This window comes from Artemia franciscana, chromosome 19 (assembly GCF_032884065.1).
Source record: "Artemia franciscana chromosome 19, ASM3288406v1, whole genome shotgun sequence".
Taxonomy (NCBI): domain Eukaryota; kingdom Metazoa; phylum Arthropoda; class Branchiopoda; order Anostraca; family Artemiidae; genus Artemia; species Artemia franciscana.
Genome location: NC_088881.1, coordinates 591,051 through 610,547, shown reverse-complemented (window position 1 = coordinate 610,547; position 19,497 = coordinate 591,051). Strand labels below are relative to the sequence as shown.

The 19,497-nt window shown below is 35.2% G+C and overlaps 1 long non-coding RNA gene, 1 other non-coding gene and 1 pseudogene across 2 annotated transcripts; 1 reads left to right on the top strand and 2 right to left on the bottom strand.

Moving 5' to 3' along the window:
• Positions 1 to 1,225: 1,225 nt before the first annotated feature.
• LOC136039720 (U5 spliceosomal RNA) lies at positions 1,226 to 1,341 on the bottom strand. The gene has a single exon (XR_010620540.1). It is a non-coding gene; the product is annotated as a U5 spliceosomal RNA (small nuclear RNA).
• A 729-nt stretch (positions 1,342 to 2,070) lies between these two features.
• LOC136039695 (U1 spliceosomal RNA) lies at positions 2,071 to 2,214 on the bottom strand (annotated as a pseudogene).
• A 1,024-nt stretch (positions 2,215 to 3,238) lies between these two features.
• LOC136039141 (uncharacterized) lies at positions 3,239 to 16,926 on the top strand. Its single transcript, XR_010620378.1, has 2 exons — positions 3,239 to 12,963; positions 15,451 to 16,926. It is a non-coding gene; the product is annotated as an uncharacterized LOC136039141 (long non-coding RNA).
• The last annotated feature ends 2,571 nt before the right edge of the window (positions 16,927 to 19,497 follow it).

The following is a 19,497-nucleotide window of genomic DNA, read 5'->3' as shown; positions in this document are numbered from 1 at the left end:
TCACCTTTCTTGAGCAATGCTTTGCCTTTTACTTTTTAGCCTAAGTAAATTACGTGGCTAAGCTCTAAGGATAATAAATCCAGAAATAGTTACTTTTTAAGACGAAACAAAAGAGGACTAAATGTAGCTGGGACTTGAATCGCTTTTACACCATCTAAGGGCTTAACAAATAAATACAAGAATCATTTCCCTTCCAATTTCGTACAGGCCCATTGGCCCATCACAAAGTCTTCTCCCTCTGGAGGCAAAATAGACTTGTTTAAAATTTAGGACGGTTCTGGAGGAAGGCCTGCAAAAGAAAAATGGGCCAGTCCTGACCACACCAATTCCTTGTGCCAAAATATGTTGTAGAATGTATTTCAGTCATTTCAGACCGAGGAATCATTAGTTTAGCTGTTAGAATGCCATTCTTCAGACTCCCCGAATGTATCAACGAAGATAAAACTTTGAGGAGGTAAATCACAGGGATTTTGTGTTATATTTGCATTTAGGCTCCAGGCTTCTCCTTCCTCACAGATCCGTTTCTTGGTCTCCCTTCACATGGAGAATCGCCTGTTGATTCTCTTTTCCCTTCACACAGAGAATTGTCTCTTGGATCCTGTTCTCCCGCCAGACTGAGTATTGTGTCTAGAAACCAATGGAGTCCCCAAATGAAAGGATTTGCCCCTGTAAGATCTCCAAACTCCTCATTTTAGAGGAATCCCCTAAACTGGAATGGAAATACGGTTCCTAGACGAGGGAGGAATGAGGGCCCTAAGAGATTTGGGAGTCAAGGGCGCCTAGGACTTGGCACACTATTGCACCAAACCAAGAGTGCCTTCGAGCATCCCTTGCCGGCTGAAAAGTAGCTTCCCTGGATGTAATCTGCAAAAGATAACAACAAACATCTAGCAAGCCACTTGTCAGCTGAAGGGCTGTAGGCAACTAGGCGACTAACAACACTAATCACGTCTACTTCCCTATAAACATAGCTTATTTAGACACCCCTGAAAGTTGTGCCATATTTCACAATTGCTGTCCCTTTTTACTATTTGCCCATAAGTTCACAATTTGTTTTATATTTTTGAAAAGATTGGATTTTTGTTCATAAATGACTTCAATTATCTTGCATTTTCCAGGGTTACTTGTCTGACAACCCTAATATCTTGATAAGTAAGATAGTATCTAAATAGTATTAATATCTAGATAAGTAATCTTGAAATATTAAAACATACAACAATTGTGTAGACTAGTCTGCCTTTCGGCATTCAAAAATTTGTTAAGACTCATCAAGTGCCCCTCCCCACGGTAATCTTTAGTAAAAGGCGAAAGATTAACTCGATATGAGGAGAGGCCAGAACTATGAAAATTGCTAAGGTTGACTTGGGTATATAAAAATAAATCCTCGTGGTTTTTTTTAAACAAGGTTCGAAAGCAATAAGAAATTCAATGTTCAATCAAGTAAATACGGGCCAAAAAATCATATGATGCGAAAACATATTCAATGAACAACAATTCATGGGTAACTTTAATGACATACTACTAAAACTACATCCGCAGAAAATAACATAAATATTCAGTAATCAGGCCCAAAAATAATTGTAATGTAGCTGAATGGTCGATTAATTGCTGTAGCCAAAGGCCCCCCTATTAAAATATTCCAAGAAGCTTAGCGGTAGTGAAGGAATTCTTAGTCTGATATAGTGCCAATACAATAGACTTGGTGAAATGTGTGGTGACCAAGGGCATTTCACTTTTCAAGACTAGCCTTTGTGACTTAATTTAAATTTCAGCAATTGGATTCGATTCCTAGTTCAGTTTAAAAATCAGTACTTGATAATTACGGAGTAAATTCAAAAACAAAATGCATCAGGAATTCAATCAGTTTAGGCAATTTAATTTAATTATGGCGAATGGTCATTGATACCCCATCATTTGCTTTAATACAAGACTAAGAAAAACAAAATGTGTTTATTTAAGAGATGTTCTAAATTACTTGGTTTAAGCATTATCAATTTGCATATTTTTTCCTTTCAATCACAAAACTAACATAGTACAGGTTCAAAGGAAGAAACCTATTCAATGTGTGAAGAGGGGTCCGCGCGAAACCCCGACTACCAAAAATTACGCTGTTGAGTTACCCCCTATTTGGGGTAATCACAATGGTCAGCCAATACGCCTCACCCTGGGAGCGCCTCTTTTATGATTAGGGCAGCTCTCCAGCCAGGTAATTATAAATTGTACTAACATTTTACTAATGTCTTTCGACATAAATCCGGTTGCTTTGAATGCCACTCAGAAACTCTAATTCATTAAACAGATGCAGCTTTACAAAACTTTTTTCACAGCTGTGAATCAAGTCTCTGAATTGTTTTTGAAAATAGGAATGCCCCATTTCATTTTCATATGCAAGCCTCTAGATCGTTTAAATGCAAGTTTACCTTTTTGAGAAAAGAAAATCAGGAGTTTCTCACTCTCTTATCAATTTGACTGAAAAGTTGAAACTCTAATTTCTGAGAACCCAGTGACCAGTCTACTGACTTTGCCAATTATTTTCTCTCTAACAATCATAGAGGGGGGGAGGGGCTCTAGTCATTACTACTATCAACAACTCACCGCAGTACCAAGCCGCCTGAGGCCAAAAACAATCGCTTCAGCCATTTTATCCAATATTGGCTCAATTTAAATTTCAGCAGTTTATAATTACGAACTATTTTCGATAAAGATGCATGGGGACTTGGATCCAGCTTGGGCAGTTTAAATTAATTATGGTGTCCACCCATTGGCTTTTTCACCATTATTTTTTGTAAATTTTATACAGTGTTTCTTCGTTTTTTCATATGGAAAAAAAAAGAAAGTATTTCCAATATATTCGAGGACTAAGTAACAAACAGCAGGGTCTCTCTTCACTTTGAATTAAATAAAACAAACAAGGTTTTTTTTTAACTGAAAGTAAGGAGCGACTTTAAAACTTAAAACGAACAGAAATTACCCCGTAAATGAAAGGGGCTGCTCCTTTTTCAACGCCTTGCTCTTTGCACTAAAGTTTGATTCTTTCTCTCAACTCTACTTTTTAAAACAGTAAAACTTTAGCGTAAAGCGCAGGGCGTTGAAGAAGGAGCAGCCCCTTTCATATACGGGGTAATTTCTGTTCGTTTTAAGTTTTAATGTCGCTCCTTACTTTCAGTTAAAAAAAACTTGTTTTTTTTATTTAATTTCTGAATGTTTTTTAGTTAATCCATGTTTTGATTTCGGCTCTCCGCAGCGAAATTTGCATATTTATTTATTTGGCTAAATGGCTTTCCCATAGTTTTGATCGAATGATTTTGCTAAAATAGGAGGGGAAGGAGGCCCAGTTGCTCTCCGATTTTTCGGGTACTTAAAAAGGCAACTAGAACTTTTAGTTTTTACGAACGTTTTCATTAGTAAAAGATATACGTAACTTATGAATTAGCTTACGTAACAAACTTCTATGTTCGTATGTCTTTATTACGTTTATGAGAAGGTTCGCCCACGCGTCAATAACTCTTTGCATTAAAGCTTAAATTTTGTCCCCTGAATCACAAAGGCTGTTGAATAAATAGTTGAAATTACTAAAAATCCTTTAGCGTAAAGAGTGAGGTATTAGGAGGAGGTGAACCCCTTATATGCGTAATATTTTCTGTTCGTTTTAAGTTTTAATGCTACTCCATACTTCCAGTTGAAAAAAACTTTTTCATATTTATTTTCTCATTGTTTTTTTAAATAATGCTAGAAAATGCGGCGCCCCCTTTATGGAAATCTTCTTCCCCCACGAAAAATTCCTCGATGGAAAATTTCCACCACATAACCCCTTCTTCTCCCCCCTCCCCCTCCCAACCAAAAAATTCCCCTGAAAACGTCTCTACGTTTCCCAATAACCATTAATATATGCAAACACTGGTCAAAATTTGCAAATTGCAGCCCCTCCCACAGGGACTGTGGGGGAGTAAATCGTCCCCAAAGGCATAGTTATAAGGATTTTAGACTATGTTGAATAAAATGGCTATCTCAGAATTGTGATCCGACTACTCTGGGGAAAAGATGAGCGTGGAAAGGGGCCTATGTGCCCTACGATTTTCTTGGTCACTTAAAAAGGGCACTAGAACTTTTCATTTCCGTTCGAATGAGCCCTCTCTCAAAATTCTAGGACCCCTGGGTCGATACGATCACCCCTGGAAAAAAAAAACAAAAAAAAAAAAAAAAACAAACAAACAAAAAAACACGCATCCGTGATTTGTCTTCTGGCAAAAAATACAAAATTCCACATTTTTGTAGATGGGATCTTGGAACTTGTACAATAGGGTTCTCTGATAAGCTTAATTTGAATGTGTGGTTTTCATTAGGATTCTATGGCTTTTAGGGGGTGTTTCACCCTATTTTCTAAAATAGGGCAGATTTTCTCAGGCTCGTAACTTTTGATGGGTAAGACAAAACTTGATAAAACTTATATATAGCCAAAAGGCCGAAAGTAAAGTAAATTTATAGTTCTTTTAGAGTACTAAATAGTGCCTCAGTGGTTTTAGACTATGTTGAATAAAATGGCTATCTCAGAATTTTGATCCGACTACTCTGGGGAAAAGATGAGCGTGGGAAGGGGCCTAGACTTTGTTTCTTCTAGACAGTGTTTCTTCTTTTTTTCATATGCAAAAAAAAATGATTTTCAATGTATTCAAGGACTAAGTAACTAGCGGCAGGGTCTCTCTTCACTTTGAATAACCTATTTTACCCACTATTGGCTAGGGTTCATGGACTTTGGTTTCCCGTCGAAAGGGGTGCGCCGATCCCGAAGGTAGTGCAATAGCCTAAATTTTTGGTAATAGGGGACTGAGTTCCCGCGGACCTCTGTCCATACATTGAATAGGTTTCTTCCTTTGAGCCCGCACTATGTTGCAATTTTGTGAATTGATAGGAAAAAGTATGCAAATTGATAATGTTTAAACCAAGTAAATTAGAACATCTCTTAAATAAACACATTTCGTTTTTTCTTAGTATTGTATTAAAACAAATGGTGGGGTATCAATGACCAGTCGCCATAATTAAATTAAATTGCCTAAACTGACTGAATTCCTGCTGCATTTTGTTTTTGAAAATACTCCGTAATTATCAAATACTGATTTTTAAATTGAACTAGGAATCGAATCAAATTGCTGAAATTTAAATTAAGTCACAAAGGCTAATCTTAAAAAGTGAAATGCTCTTGGTCACCACACATTTCATCAAGTCAATTGCATTGACAACATATTAGACTAAGAATTCCTTCACTACCGCTAAGCTTCTTGGAATATTTTAATAGAGGAGCCTTTGGCTGCAGCAATTGATCGACCATTGAGCTACATTACAATTATTTTTGGGCCTGATTACTGAATATTTATGTTATGTTCTGTGGATATAGTTTTAGTAGCATGTCATTAAAGTTGCCCATGAATTGCTATTCATTGAATATGTTTTCGCATCATATGATTTTTGGGCCGGATTTTGGCCCAAAAATCATGTGATGCGGCTAAATGTTTGGGTAAATTTGACTGGCTAAATGTGGCTGGCTAAATGTTTGTTGTTATCTTTTGCAGATTACATCTAAGGGAAGCTACTTTTAAGCGGGTAAGGGATGCTCGAAGGCACTCTTGGTTTGGTGCAATAGCGTGCCAAGTCCTAGGTGCTCTTGAGTCTATATTATCTTAGGGCCCTCATTCCTCCCTCGTTTAGGAACCGTATTTCCATTCCAGTTTAGGGGCTCCTCTAAAATGAGGCAGTTTTGAGATCTTACCGGGGCAAATCCTTTCATTTGGGTATTCTATTGGTTCTTTAGCAGGCTTTTCCTGCAGAAACGTCCTAAATTTTATAGAAATCTATTTTGTCATCAGAGGGAGAAGACTTTGTGATTGATGGTCCAATGGGCCTGTACAAGATTGGATGGAAACAATTCTTGTATTTATTTCTTAAGCCCTTGGATGGTGTAAAAGCGAGCCAAGTCCAAGCTACATTTAGTTCTCTTTTGTTTCGTCTTAGAAAGTAATTACTTCTTGATTTATTATCCTTACAGCATAGCCACGTAATTTATTTAGGCTAAAAAGTAAAAGGCAAAGCATTGCACAAGAAATCTGAACAAAGCTAACTCAAATCAATACACACTATTACTGCTTAAGGCGATTGGTATTCTGCCCTTGAAAAATCAAAAGATACCACCATATTGGAATTCAACTTTCCTCGTACTACTTTGTTTCTACTATCCTTCTAGCTCGAGTCCTTATTATAGGACTTTTTTTCCATTTCTTTTGCTTTTCTACAGTGGCGTAATTTCGTCAAAATCCAAACTTGGAGGGGATGGAGGGGCAAAGTTGGAACTCTTTTTCCAAAATCAAGTGAAAAAGGTGGTAAAAACTAAACAGAAGCCATTTGGTACCACAGAGGTGCTATTTAGTACTATAAAAGGACTATAAAGTTAGTTAAAAAAAAAAAAAAATGATGTGTTTCTGTAGATACTTGAATTTAAAGGTTTGCATTAGTTTTGAGACAAAATTTTCGAAGAAACTAAATTTCTTCCAAAGGGGCTGCTTCCTCATCAACTCCCCGCTCTTTACGCTAAAGTTTTTTACTGTTTTAAAGAGAAGAGCTGAGAGAAAGAGTCAAACTTTAGCGTAAAGAGCGGGGCGTTGATGAGGAAGCAGCCCCTTTCATATACGAAGTAATTTCTGTTCGTTTTAAGTTTTAATGTCGCTCCTTACTTTCAGTTGAAAAAACTTCTTTTTTTTCTATTTAATTGCTTAAATACATGAAAGTGATCTGTCTGGTGCTTTCTCCTTTTGCCTAATTTTGTCTTCATTTTTCGTATCTATTTCAATGATTTTTTTCTTTTTGTTTTTATTTGTACAGTTATCTAGGTAATTTTTTTTCTACGAAAAAGTGGGCTTTAGTAGAGATTGCATAATCATTTCCATTAGGCTATTTTTATAAGATATTTTCGACAGTAGCTTTGGCGTTCCGAAGGGAATAAGAGAGGCTACGGACCTATGGTTCCGTTTTAAAGATTATGTTTTAATTAATTAGATTAATTTATGACGTATTTTTGCAAACCAGTCACATTCTTAGATAAACAAAAAAAAAATTGAGAAGCAAAAAAGCGAAAGAGGGGCAAGCTTGAAAACTAGTCACGTGATGTTTTTCCTTTTATCTAGCAGAGGATTGATGATGAAGTAGAATAGCCTGTCTGGGAAGGAAGTTTGTGGTATAGGATGAGAAGATCGAGTTGCTCAAATATATTCCCTGTCACCCAACCACCACTACTGCCGGGGCCCTTGCCAACCTTCCCCCCTAATGTGCAAATACATGGCCCAAATTACATGTATCCTATTTATCTTCCAAACATCTCAACTGTTCCAACCCTATGCCCTGTAGGGGAGACCGGGGTTACCTTGGACAATGGGCTAATCTGGACAAGTCATTTACTTCGAACAACCATATATCGGTGTGTAAAAAATCATGAAATAGCGTCCTTTATTTTTGTACTATGGAGGCTCATTCAGAAAGTAAATAGTTTTACCGTTTCTGAAAAAAAAAAAAAAAAAAAAAAAAAAAAAAAACAGTACAAAAGCAATTTATGAGGTAAGTCACTTGATTTTTCAATTCTTTTATAAGTTCTTTGCGCATAGACTTTTAATAAAGTTTGTGCTTACTAGCTTAAAATTGATTCTTCTTGGGGACATTTTTATTCATTAAAACTCTGCCATCTGATTTGGTTTGCTCTGAACCTGTATTCAAAACTCTATGGACATAATGGGGTTATTTCAGACGCTTGTTAAGGGGTTACTTCGGACATTTCACTGAGATGTCTGGAATAAGCCCAGACATTTATTTTCACTTTTGAATGCGATCAGCAATTTTATTTCGCTTCAAGTGAAGCTACATAATTTCCACGTATACCTTTTAATAACATAATTACACAGTTAACATAATTACATTACACAGTTATTACATAATTACACAGCATACATTTTCCACACATTTTAATACTCCATAGATAATGCAAAAAAGCTATAAAAGTTCTGCCTACTTTCTTTCGTCACCCTATATGAATTAAAAGTCTAAGAAACAAAGGATCTCTTCTTGTTTCTTTCTTATTTTCTATATCTCTCTTCCTATTTTTACTTTATGACTTTGCTTAACTTACTCTTTGTTTTGTTTATTTACTTTACTTACTTCTTTCTTATCGTCTTAAATTTTCTCCTATTCTTTCAAGTACCAAGACTTTTTTACACATTAAGCCTTAATTAACTGAAAAACAACAACGCTTAAGGGCAATCATTAGAATAATGAGGCATAGATATGAATACGGATTGTTTTTCTCGTGGACAATTATATGTTGCATGTCCAAGAGTCAGTAAACCTGACAATCTATTTATATACACAGACAATGGGACAGCGAAGAATGTTGTATATTCGCAAGTTTTACGTAGGGACACATTTACAACGGCGCGTAACTAATATGGCACGTAACAACTTACGCGCAAGGGGGGCTTGGGGGGTGCGAAGCGCCACCCCAACATCTAGTAGAGCTTAAAATTTTTTAAAAATAATGGGCTAATCTGGACAAGCCATTTACTTCGAACAACCATATATCGGTGTGTAAAAAATCATGAAATAGCGTCCTTTATTTTGTACTATGGAGGCTCATTCAGAAAGTAAATAGTTTTACCGTTTCTGAAAAAAAAAAAAAAACAGTACAAAAGCAATTTATGAGGTAAGTCACTTGATTTTTCAATTCTTTTATAAGTTCTTTGCGCATAGACTTTTAATAAAGTTTGTGCTTACTAGCTTAAAATTGATTCTTCTTGGGGACATTTTTATTCATTAAAACTCTGCCATCTGATTTGGTTTGCTCTGAACCTGTATTCAAAACTCTATGGACACAATGGGGTTATTTCAGACGCTTGTTAAGGGGTTACTTCGGACATTTCACTGAGATGTCTGGAATAAGCCCAGACATTTATTTTCACTTTTGAATGCGATCAACAATTTTATTTCGCTTCAAGTGAAGCTACATAATTTCCACGTATACCTTTTAATAACATAATTACACAGTTAACATAATTACATTACACAGTTATTACATAATTACACAGCATACCTTTTCCAAACTTTTTAATACTCCATAGATAATGCAAAAAAGCTATAAAAGTTCTGCCTTCTTTCTTTCGTCACCCTATATGAATTAAAAGTCTAAGAAACAAAGGATCTCTTCTAGTTTCTTTCTTATTTTCTATATCTCTCTTCCTATTTTTACTTTATGACTTTGCTTAACTTACTCTTTGTTTTGTTTAGTTACTTTACTTACTTCTTTCTTATCGTCTAACTCTCCTATTCTTTCAAGTACCAAGACTTTTTTACACATTAAGCCTTAATTAACTGAAAAACAACAACGCTTAAGGGCAATCATTATAATAATGAGGCATAGATCTGAATACGGATTGTTTTTCTCGTGGACAATTATATGTTGCATGTCCAAGAGTCAGTAAACCCGACAATCTATTTATATGCACAGACAATGGGACAGCGAAGATTGTTGTATATTCGCAAGTTTTACGTAGGGACACATTTACAATGGCGCGTAACTAATATGGCACGTAACGACTTACGCGCAAGGGGGGCTTGGGGGGGCGAAGCGCCACCCCAACAGCTAGTAGAGCTTAAAATTTTTTTAATAATTTGCTTGTGATGATTGCGATGATTTTATACGATGATTATGGTTCGTAGATTTTTACATCATCCTATGAAAGAACTTTCGCTTGAAATGCTTCAATTAGCGTAGCGTAACTTAGTTAATAGTGTGTCTAGAGTATTCTGTCCAAAAAGCATAAAGACGCTTATAGGGGATACAAAGGGTACAATAAAGTATTTTTGCTAGAAAAAATGTCATATTCATTTAAAATGCAGTAATGTTATGGCATTATATGATTTTAGAGCAGCCGCTCTTGCCAGCATTGTACATTCTATAAGTTTATAGTGTAGTAAATGAAAAAGAAATCTTTTTTATTTAAAACGAAAGTAAAGAGCGGCATTAACAAACAGAAATTAGTCGTGTGTGAAAGGGCTGCCCCCTACTTACCCCTCCCCGCTCTTTACGCTAAAGTTTTAAAGTACTGCGTTAAAAAGTTTTTGTGTTTGGTGTTTTGTGTTTGGTTTTTGTGAGGTTTACACAAAAAACGCATAAATTTTTTATATTCATATTTGTTATGTTTTCCCAGTTGGAGAGACATTTTGAGGAACCCCTTAAGCACCCTGGGTATTGCTTTCACTACTATCATAATTACTAAGCGATGCCTCAAAGTTAGGCAACGTGCTCAATGGTTTGACCTATATAAATAGTCACAAAGAATGCATGACCCTAGAAAATCGTTCAAGACCAGTTTTTTGGATAATACTAAGTTTCGGCAAAAACCGGCTTTTCCTACCGAGTTCAACAGTAACAAACTAGATTATCTGCAAGTTCCATGGTGTCAACTCTAAACATTTAGTACCAACCCTAACTATGCTGCCAAATGAATTAAATTTACTTAGTTTTATATAAACGGGATTAAGTTAATTAATTGGGTAACTTGAGGTTTTGAAATTATTCAGAAATATGAAAAAAATGATTTTTGTGCCAAAGTTTCATATTGTTGAACAAAATTCTAACATTTTTCTCTGTCTGAATTGATACTTTTAACACTCTGGCTTCAGTTTCAGTCCTTTCGAAGTTTTGGTTAATATCCTTATATGGCGTGAAGCATTGAAAGTCTAAAGCGTGGATACAACCAACAAGTTTCGTCTTTATTGAGGAATCGATTCGGCAGTCAGTAATTTATTTTTAATGACAGTTTTAAATACAGTCAGAGATGTGTTCGAAGCACAAGGATGCATGGTTTTTGCTCAAAATCGGCGAAAATTTGACACAAAAGGATATACAGCACCCGATGGTGGGCTTATGTTAAGTCGTCACGGGGGAGGGGGGGGACTGAATCATGAAGTTTTCTATGTTTTTTTTCTAATATATGGACAGCAACCGCACAGTTTTAAGTCCTCCAAAAAAATTTGACTTTGTCTTTCTAATGGGTGTTTCCTCCCAATACAGGTAAAACCCATGCTAAGCCTGTTATTGTAATGCGCATGGAAAAATGGTTCAAACATAGGGAATCAAGATAGCTTGTAGTCCTGGTGCCAACTGATAAAACATGCTTATTTTGAGGTCCTCTGTTGCCATGACACATTTGTTTGAAGCAATTTGAAAGCCGTTTCCAGTCATACTGAACCTGCGAATTGCGATCATACCTGGAAATAGTTAGCTCAAAAGGGTGCTTGACCCTTAAAAATGACTTGAAAAGCTAGAAAATACTACCTGGAGAGCTTTCTATAAAATCGTTTCATATTTGAAATGCTAACTTTTACATGGTTTCTGCAAGCCATGTATTTTTAGGAAGAAAAATAAGCTATTGGCAATAAATATTAAGTTTGTAACTTATTGCCAAAATTTGTGTTGGAAACAATTATTATATACTCAAAAAATAGGTGCCTCACCTGTTTACCTTAGGCTGTTCTAGTCACTCCTTGGCTCTGTGCTTTTCTCACTCTTCAAAACTCTTACCTGAAAGCTTGGAAGATTTAGTAGAGACATAGTCAACTATATTGGTTTAAGTTCAAAACCGGTCAAGGAGTATAAAAAGTTTCAAGAGTTTACAAATATTGCCAAACACAGGCTACTGTCCATCAATGCAACACGATGGCTGTCTCTTGAAGCAGTGGTTTACAGGATTTTAGAACAGTGGAGTGTCTTGATTCTGTTCCAGGGTAATCAATATAAGAACACTGACATTGAGAGGGGTAGTCGGGAGAAGGCACGCCCGATTTACCGTTTCATGAGCGATCCCTTCTACAAAGCATATTTATATTTTCTTTCTTTCACGCTGAAAAAGAACAATGTGCTCAATCTAAAGTTTCTGAGCAGAGCAATTCGCGCTCACAGTATTCTGAATAGCACCAGAACTACATTTTACCTCGCTATTGAAGTGCTTTGTGAAGCTTGGTGTAACAGAAAGGGGTGTACATGAGGTAGTTTAGAAACTGAGCTCAGCAGGGTTATTGCTAAGAGGTTCAATAGCAAAGATGAAACGCTCAAGAACATCGAGTGGATCGTCTGTTGAGTCAGAACAGAAGTTCTCAGTTTTGTCAAACATGAAGGCCAAGTTTCGGAACAGGCTAATGACGGAAACTATTTCTGGGATAATGCACATGAATAAATGGTGTACAGAGAAAAAGAAAATGGGGGATTAGTGGCTTGGTCCACACCGCCGCAGTTAGTGTCAAGAATTTCAATGTGAAAACAAGTTTTGTCTTGACTGTAGTTTTTTTGTTTGTTAAGTACCAAAACCTACCAATAGCAATCAACTGCAGTTTACTCAGATAGAAAACTACTGTGTAATTTACGGAGCTGCACAAAGCAACAGAAGAATCGATGGAAGAAGCGATGCATATAGTGGCCCCCACAACTCGTAACCATAATGAGCAACTGGTAGGACTTTAGTTATAAAGAGGTATTTATGCATCTTCATATTCTGAATTATCATTATGTGTTTTTGCCGGAGTAGAGCAAATGGAGCTACCTTTCCATGAGAAATCGTCAACTTGATGTGTTCCGTCCAGTCCCCATTTGCTGCGAGTTTGTGTCTCAAATACTTATATCTGAGGGGCTTTCTTTATTGACTCACCTTTATAAGTAAATGACAAATCATGTTGTCCGTTGGGTTTCTCACTATGAAAAATGACAATTTTAATCTTGAATACGCTTAGCTTTGATTTATTTGTTTCTAGGTAAGCTTCAGATAAATTCAGGAGAGTTGGAAGCTCCTTGGCTGACTTTGCCACCAAAGCCGTGTCCTCATAAGTAAACAGTAAATAATTCGCTAGTGAGACGACCGGGGTTCATCTCTGTTCAAGGTACTCTGCCAAATCATTAATGTATAAAGTGAAGAACTTCGGCGACAGTGTGCCTCCTTGATGGACTCTTTTGAAAGCTCTGAATGGCTTGTATGACAGTTTGTTTGTAAGACTAGGGACAGTGAAAATAAGCCTGGTTTTTCGAACATGATCAAATGCGGAAGTGTGGAAACTTTAACACGAAATCTTGTAAAATAGAAAAATCACAACCATTTAGCATTTTTGTAAAATTCTTACTATAATACAACTTTATTTTTAGAAATCATGAAACAGCTAGGATATACACGATAATTTGGTTATTTTCGTCAAAACCATAAGTCGATTTAAAATGGAGTATCTGCTTTGTAAATAGAATTATTTTTATGGTGTAATGGACCGAGATTTAAAAAATCCATATTTAACTTTTTGCCAACAGTTCTATGGAAATTATGTACATTAAAAATATTTACTTAAAATTACTTGAACCCACTTTCTGAAAGCAAACACACAAAAACAAAATACTCTTAGTATTTTCTTTTAGATTTCTTTTCTGAGTGCTTTCTACGTTCTAGGAGATGTTCTTAATTTCATTGCGGCAAAAATGGGGAAGAGGGAAAGTGAGAGAGGTCAGGGAGAGAGATTACCCTCTCTCACCTCAAGAAAAACGAGACTTTTTTCTTTTATATTTGTAAGGATGTATTTTTGTACCTGTTATCATAAAAATCAAAAAGATCCATCGGTTTGATGTCGCTATCAATAGGTCTGGAAGATTTTATCATTTATTTGTAAGTATATATTGTTAATAAGCAATCTTGAAAGTACTATAACGAGTTATGGGATCTGCATTTTGTTTTATGCATGAAGATACATTATTCACTATTAAAATTAGATATTGAATTCACCTAATATAACTTTTCCTTGTTCAGAAGACACAGGATTTTCCTTGTTGGACTTCTATAAAAGAAAGCTAATATTTCGATTAAACAACCGCCTCTCTTCTTCAGTGCGAACAAAATAATAAGATCAAGGAAAAAGGAAAAAACCAAAAAAAAACAAACACAGAAAGTATAACAAAACCAACGAAAAAACCGCCAAAACATAAAAAAAAAGAACAAAAATTAAAAGAATTAAAATCAAATACCTAACAAGAATAAAGTGATTTATTCGCCAATATCCACGATTTGCACAAAAGCGGAAAAAAAACTAGAAAATTTTGACTATGCCCGCTCAGAACACGGCCATATTTAACAATCCAGATCATACTGTTTTATTTAACCAAGCTAGCCTACTTTCGTACGACAAAGGTATTGTCCAGCATTACAGAGAAGCTGTCGAAATTTACAAATGCCAACATTTAGATCTAGCTTTGAACAGCGATTCAGGTGATTTAAGAATAAATGATTCGTATTGTGAATTTCTAAAAAGAGAAGATACTTCAGTAATTCCTAAAATAAACGTTAAACCACTTTCCAATCACAAAATCAAATACGTCATCAAACCCTTAGGTTTTAAAGAGTATTCACAGGAAATAAAATAATTAAAATCAGAAAGGTGACCTAGTTCTCCAATTTATTCAATTGCTACTTCGTTTGTTCGAGTGAATGCATTTTTCTTTCATTTCTCATTTGTTCGTTAGTATCCGTCGATGGCTGTTCATGTTTGTTTGGATTTTGTACAAATCCCGGATAATGGCGAATAACTCACTTTATTGTTGTTAGGTATTTGAATTTGATTCTTTTAATTTTTGTTATTTTATTTAATTTTTTGGAAAGTTTTTTTTTATTTAATTTTCTTCACATACAAAACCAAAACACATCTTTAATAGAATGCTGCCGCACTAAGAAAAACTTTACAGCTTTGTAGACGTACGGCAGTAAGAAGTAAAAATATATATTCCATTACAAATCATAAAATAACCATAATCAACTCAAACTTCAAATCAATGTTTCTCATTTAAAAAAAACAACACAATATTCAACCCCCCCAACAAAAAAACACATAACAGCCCCCACAATCACCCTATATCCACTTTTGACAGACCCCTTCCCTGCCCCCCCCCCTCTAAAAAAATCAACTACTTTTTAACAAATGATCTTTTATTTTTTTTCTTAAATGAAAGCAGGCTCATTGGTTTTCATTGGTTTTGTTGTACTTTCCGCGTTTGGTTTTTACTTTTTGCTTTTTTCCTGATAATATTATTTTGTTCGCACTGAAGAAGAGAGGCGGCTATTCTATCAAAATATTCGCTTTCTTAGTTTTCTCCAGTATTTTCATTTGGCCTTTAAAACCCCATTTTTGATTTTTTTTTTTTTTTTTTTTTTTTTTTTTTCTTTCTTTATGTTATGGTAGGCCAATGTGGTTTAAGAAATTTTCTTAGCCATAACAACTCGAAATTTTCTACCAAAAAGTTCGAAAAATTCTTAACACCGTGCAGTAGAATTAGACGTAAAAAAGTGCTTTTTTAGCTACTGTATGACAAGACGCACTGAATTAGCTTCTCTTTTTTAGCAAGTGACCATCATTAGCAGAACGAAGAAAAAAGTTTTTGCCATGAAACATAAAAACTCGGCACCCGATTCATTTAATGTATCTCCAAAGGAGCACACAAAATCTATCCGAAAGGCTCTCGAATCTGTCATGAAAACAGCTGTTTTGGATTTGGATTTTCGCCCTGGATCACCCAATCAACATCAGACCAGACCAAAACCCTTGACAACTGTAGGAGACCTATTCGCCCCGCCCTCCCCTCATCCGCAGAAAATTTCCCTCGAAAAATCCTTTCCCGCTTAGCCTGAAGAAAATCCCCCCCCCAGTGGAAAATCCCGACAATTACCCCGTGGAAAATTATTTCCGCATGTAAAATAACAATCGTATATTTCTATTTAAAATTATTTGAAAATTAGTCTAGGATTACTAACTTACGCGTTGGGCGTTGTTCGATAATTGATATCCAGATTATGTTCCAGATACGTTTCGTTTCAAAGATCAATTGCAGATTTTGCAAATATTGGTGACGGTCTTACGTTGGAAAATATAATCTTCTGGAGGGTAATGGGCGTCATGTATTTAGCCAGCTTGAATCAAAACTGCTAAAGGGTTGCTTATAACAGAAATTGTAAGATTTTGGGAACTATCCTCTTCCTGTATAAATACTTGTTCAAGCTTGTTCAAGAAAACTGTACACATTTTCGTTTTTGATATCCTTTAACTAATTCAGACCATTTGAAAGACCCATAATATATGGAATTTGATGATTGGTTATATAAATAGCTCTTTTCACGCGGAAATGACTATTTTTTTCAAAAAAGAACAAAAAATAAGAAAAAAACTGACTGACTGACTTAGAAACTATGAAATGGACGAGATTATGTGAACATAGTAGCAATGTTGAAATCAACAATATTTGATTAATATTTAATTAATTATTGATATAAAAATATTTGATTAATAAGCAAATTAATGCAAATTTTGCTTAATAAGAAAATAAGCAAGTTATCTGATCAATAATGTAAAAATAAATGTTATATTTTGTTCAAAAAGTTGTCGGGCTTGGCAATAGCTATCACTTCAATTAGTTGGGCACTTTCAGGCTTTACTTTATCTATTGAGCAGCTTTCTGGGAAAGATTCAATGGAACAAAAATTTCTCAGCCAAAGCCTCGCAGAAGAAATAATTGAAGGACTTTTTCCGAATTTGATTAGAAATTTTCTCAGAAAAGCGACGAAAGGGAAAAACGACGAAAGAGTGTGCACGTGAACTTAGTATCTTTTTCATTTATCCTTTTTGGTGTCAACTAAACATCAACTTGATCCCCCTTGTCAGGGATCTATGTCAATCATGTACTTTTCCATTTTTCATCTTCTGAGCCTTTTAACGAGGTTAGCACTTTATATTGTTTGTCAGCAAATATTTGAAGTGTGTATTACTAGCTTTTAGTGTATTTGTATGACTGTTATTTATTCAATACATTCCTTTATTTGCGTATACTGCGTCATTACAGTTTTTTTTTTATTCAGAGCAGAATTTTTCAAGGAAAATCAAGGAATATTCAACTGTGGTAAACTCCCTTTCCACTGAAAATCCCCCTGGGAAATTTTACCCCTGAAAAATCCACCCTCTCCCCCGGGGAAAATTTTCATCGCTAATAACAAACATATTTTAAATTGAAAAGTATTTCGAAAATCCTGTGCAGACAATTTTCTCCCCGATATTGTTTCCCTTTTGGAAAGCTAATCTTTCGCCCCGCCCTCCCCTCATCCGTAGAAAATTTCTCTCGAAAAATCCTTTCCCACTTAGCCTGAAGAAAATCCCTCCTCCCCAGTGGAAAATCCCGACAATTACCCCGTGGAAAATTATTTCCGCATGTAAAATAACAATCGTATATTTTTATTTAAAATTATTTGAAAATTAGTCTAGGATTACTAACTTACGCGTTGGGCGTTGTTCGATAATTGATATCCAGAAGATGTGAACAGAGATAACTGTCAAGTAATTGAGTTTAGGGGCTTGCAATTTCAGTCAGTACGGGGAGGGGGATAAAAATTGACTTTCGAAACCTTTGCAAGAGTCTATTCAACAACTTATTTAAAGTTTCTTGTTGATTGGATGACAAGTCTTAATCAAAACGACAATGTTTGGATATATTCTAATTGGTCACTCATTTCGATGTCACTTAAGATCAAATAATTTTTTTAATGGAAATATAACGCATAATTTAGGTTTTCGTAATCTTTGTATATAAAATCGAATGTATGCCTATGCTGTGTGTCCTTTATGCATTAGTACAAAGGAGTCTTCAAATTATATTATCTGCAACGTCTTGTTGATAGCTTGGAGGATGCATTTGGAATTTTTGGGAAATGATGAGGAGGGACTGAATTGGACCTTATATTTTAACTTGGAGGAGGGGCATAGGTAAATCAAAAATTACTATGTGTAACCAATTTATCAAAATAGCAACTCTGTAACATCTTGGAAATTTTTTTGGGGATGGAGTTGAAACTTTAGGGTAGTGTGGGGGGCTAGGAAGGGTGGAACCGGGGAAGGAGACTTCACATTCAATTTTTTTTTGTCCCTGATGCACCTAAGATTTTTAAATTTATATTTTCATGGGGTTTTATTGTAAAAAAGGAAACGAAATAAATTAACTTAAAAGGTTGCTCTGTGACACAATCGACGTTGAGGCCCATAAACATAAATATTCTTCACTATCGCGCAGAACGGCTCTCACTTTACTCCTCAAAGTAACCACGAGCCTCCCACACACTTACTTATTATTATCTTAACTATCAAGTTCGTCCCTCCCTCTTATCGTGTTTTGAACAACATATTCGCATATTTTAATCATGTTTCGGAGCAGCAACTTATTTTGAACAACTCATTTGCATGTTTTTACCATTTTTGAGCAACAACTTAGTTTGAACAACACATTTACGTATTTTCATCGTTTTTCGAGCAACAAAACAGTTTTAACAACCTATTTGTACCTATTTTCATTGTGTTTTGATCAACAACACATTTTGTCCAACATAGGTGCATATTTTAGTCATGTTTCGAGCAACAACTCATTTTAAACAACAAATTTGCTTATTTTTATCTAGTTTTGACCATCAAAACATTTTGAACACCACATATGCAAATTATCATCATGTTTTGATCAACATCTCATTTTGAGCAACAATTTCCACATTTTTGCCGTGTTTCGAGCAACAGCTTATTTTCAACAACACATTTGCACATGTTCAAAGTGTTTCGAGTAACAACTTATTTTGAACAACACATTTGCATACTTTCATCGTGTTCCGAGCAGCAACACATTTTGAACAACACAATGGCATATTTTCGTTGTGTTTCCAGGGACAACTTACTTGGAAAACCACATTTGCATATTTTTATCGTGTTTCGAGCAACTACACGTTTTGAATAGTTTCTTTTCATATTTTCATCGTGTTATCAGCAACATTATAATTTATGCAACACTTTTGCTTATTTTTCATCGTGTTTAGAGTAACAATTAAATTTAAAGAAAAAATTGCATGTTTTATCGCGTTCTGAGCAAGAAAAATTTTGAACAATACATTTGCATATTTTCATCGTGTTTCGAGCAACATCACATTTTGAACAACATATTTGTTTGTTTTCATCGCAGTTCGAGCAAGAACGCATTTGCATGTTCTCATCATGTTTTGAGAAACATCACATTTTGAGCAAAACATTTGTAAATTTTAACCATGTTTTGAACAACAACTTGTTTCGAACAACGCATTTGCATATTTTCATTAGATTTCGAGCAACAACTTGGTTTGAAAAAAAAATCCATATTTTATCGTGTTTCAAGCAACAACACATTTATGAACAACACATTGGCATATTTTCATCGTGTTTCGAGCTACATCACATTTTGAACAGCACATTTCCACATTTGTATCGCGTTTCGAGCAACAATCCATTTCGAACAATATATTTGCATGTTTTCATCGTGCTCCGAGCAACGACTTATTTTGAGTGACAAATTTGCATATTTTCATCGTCTTTTGAGCAATAACACATTTTGAA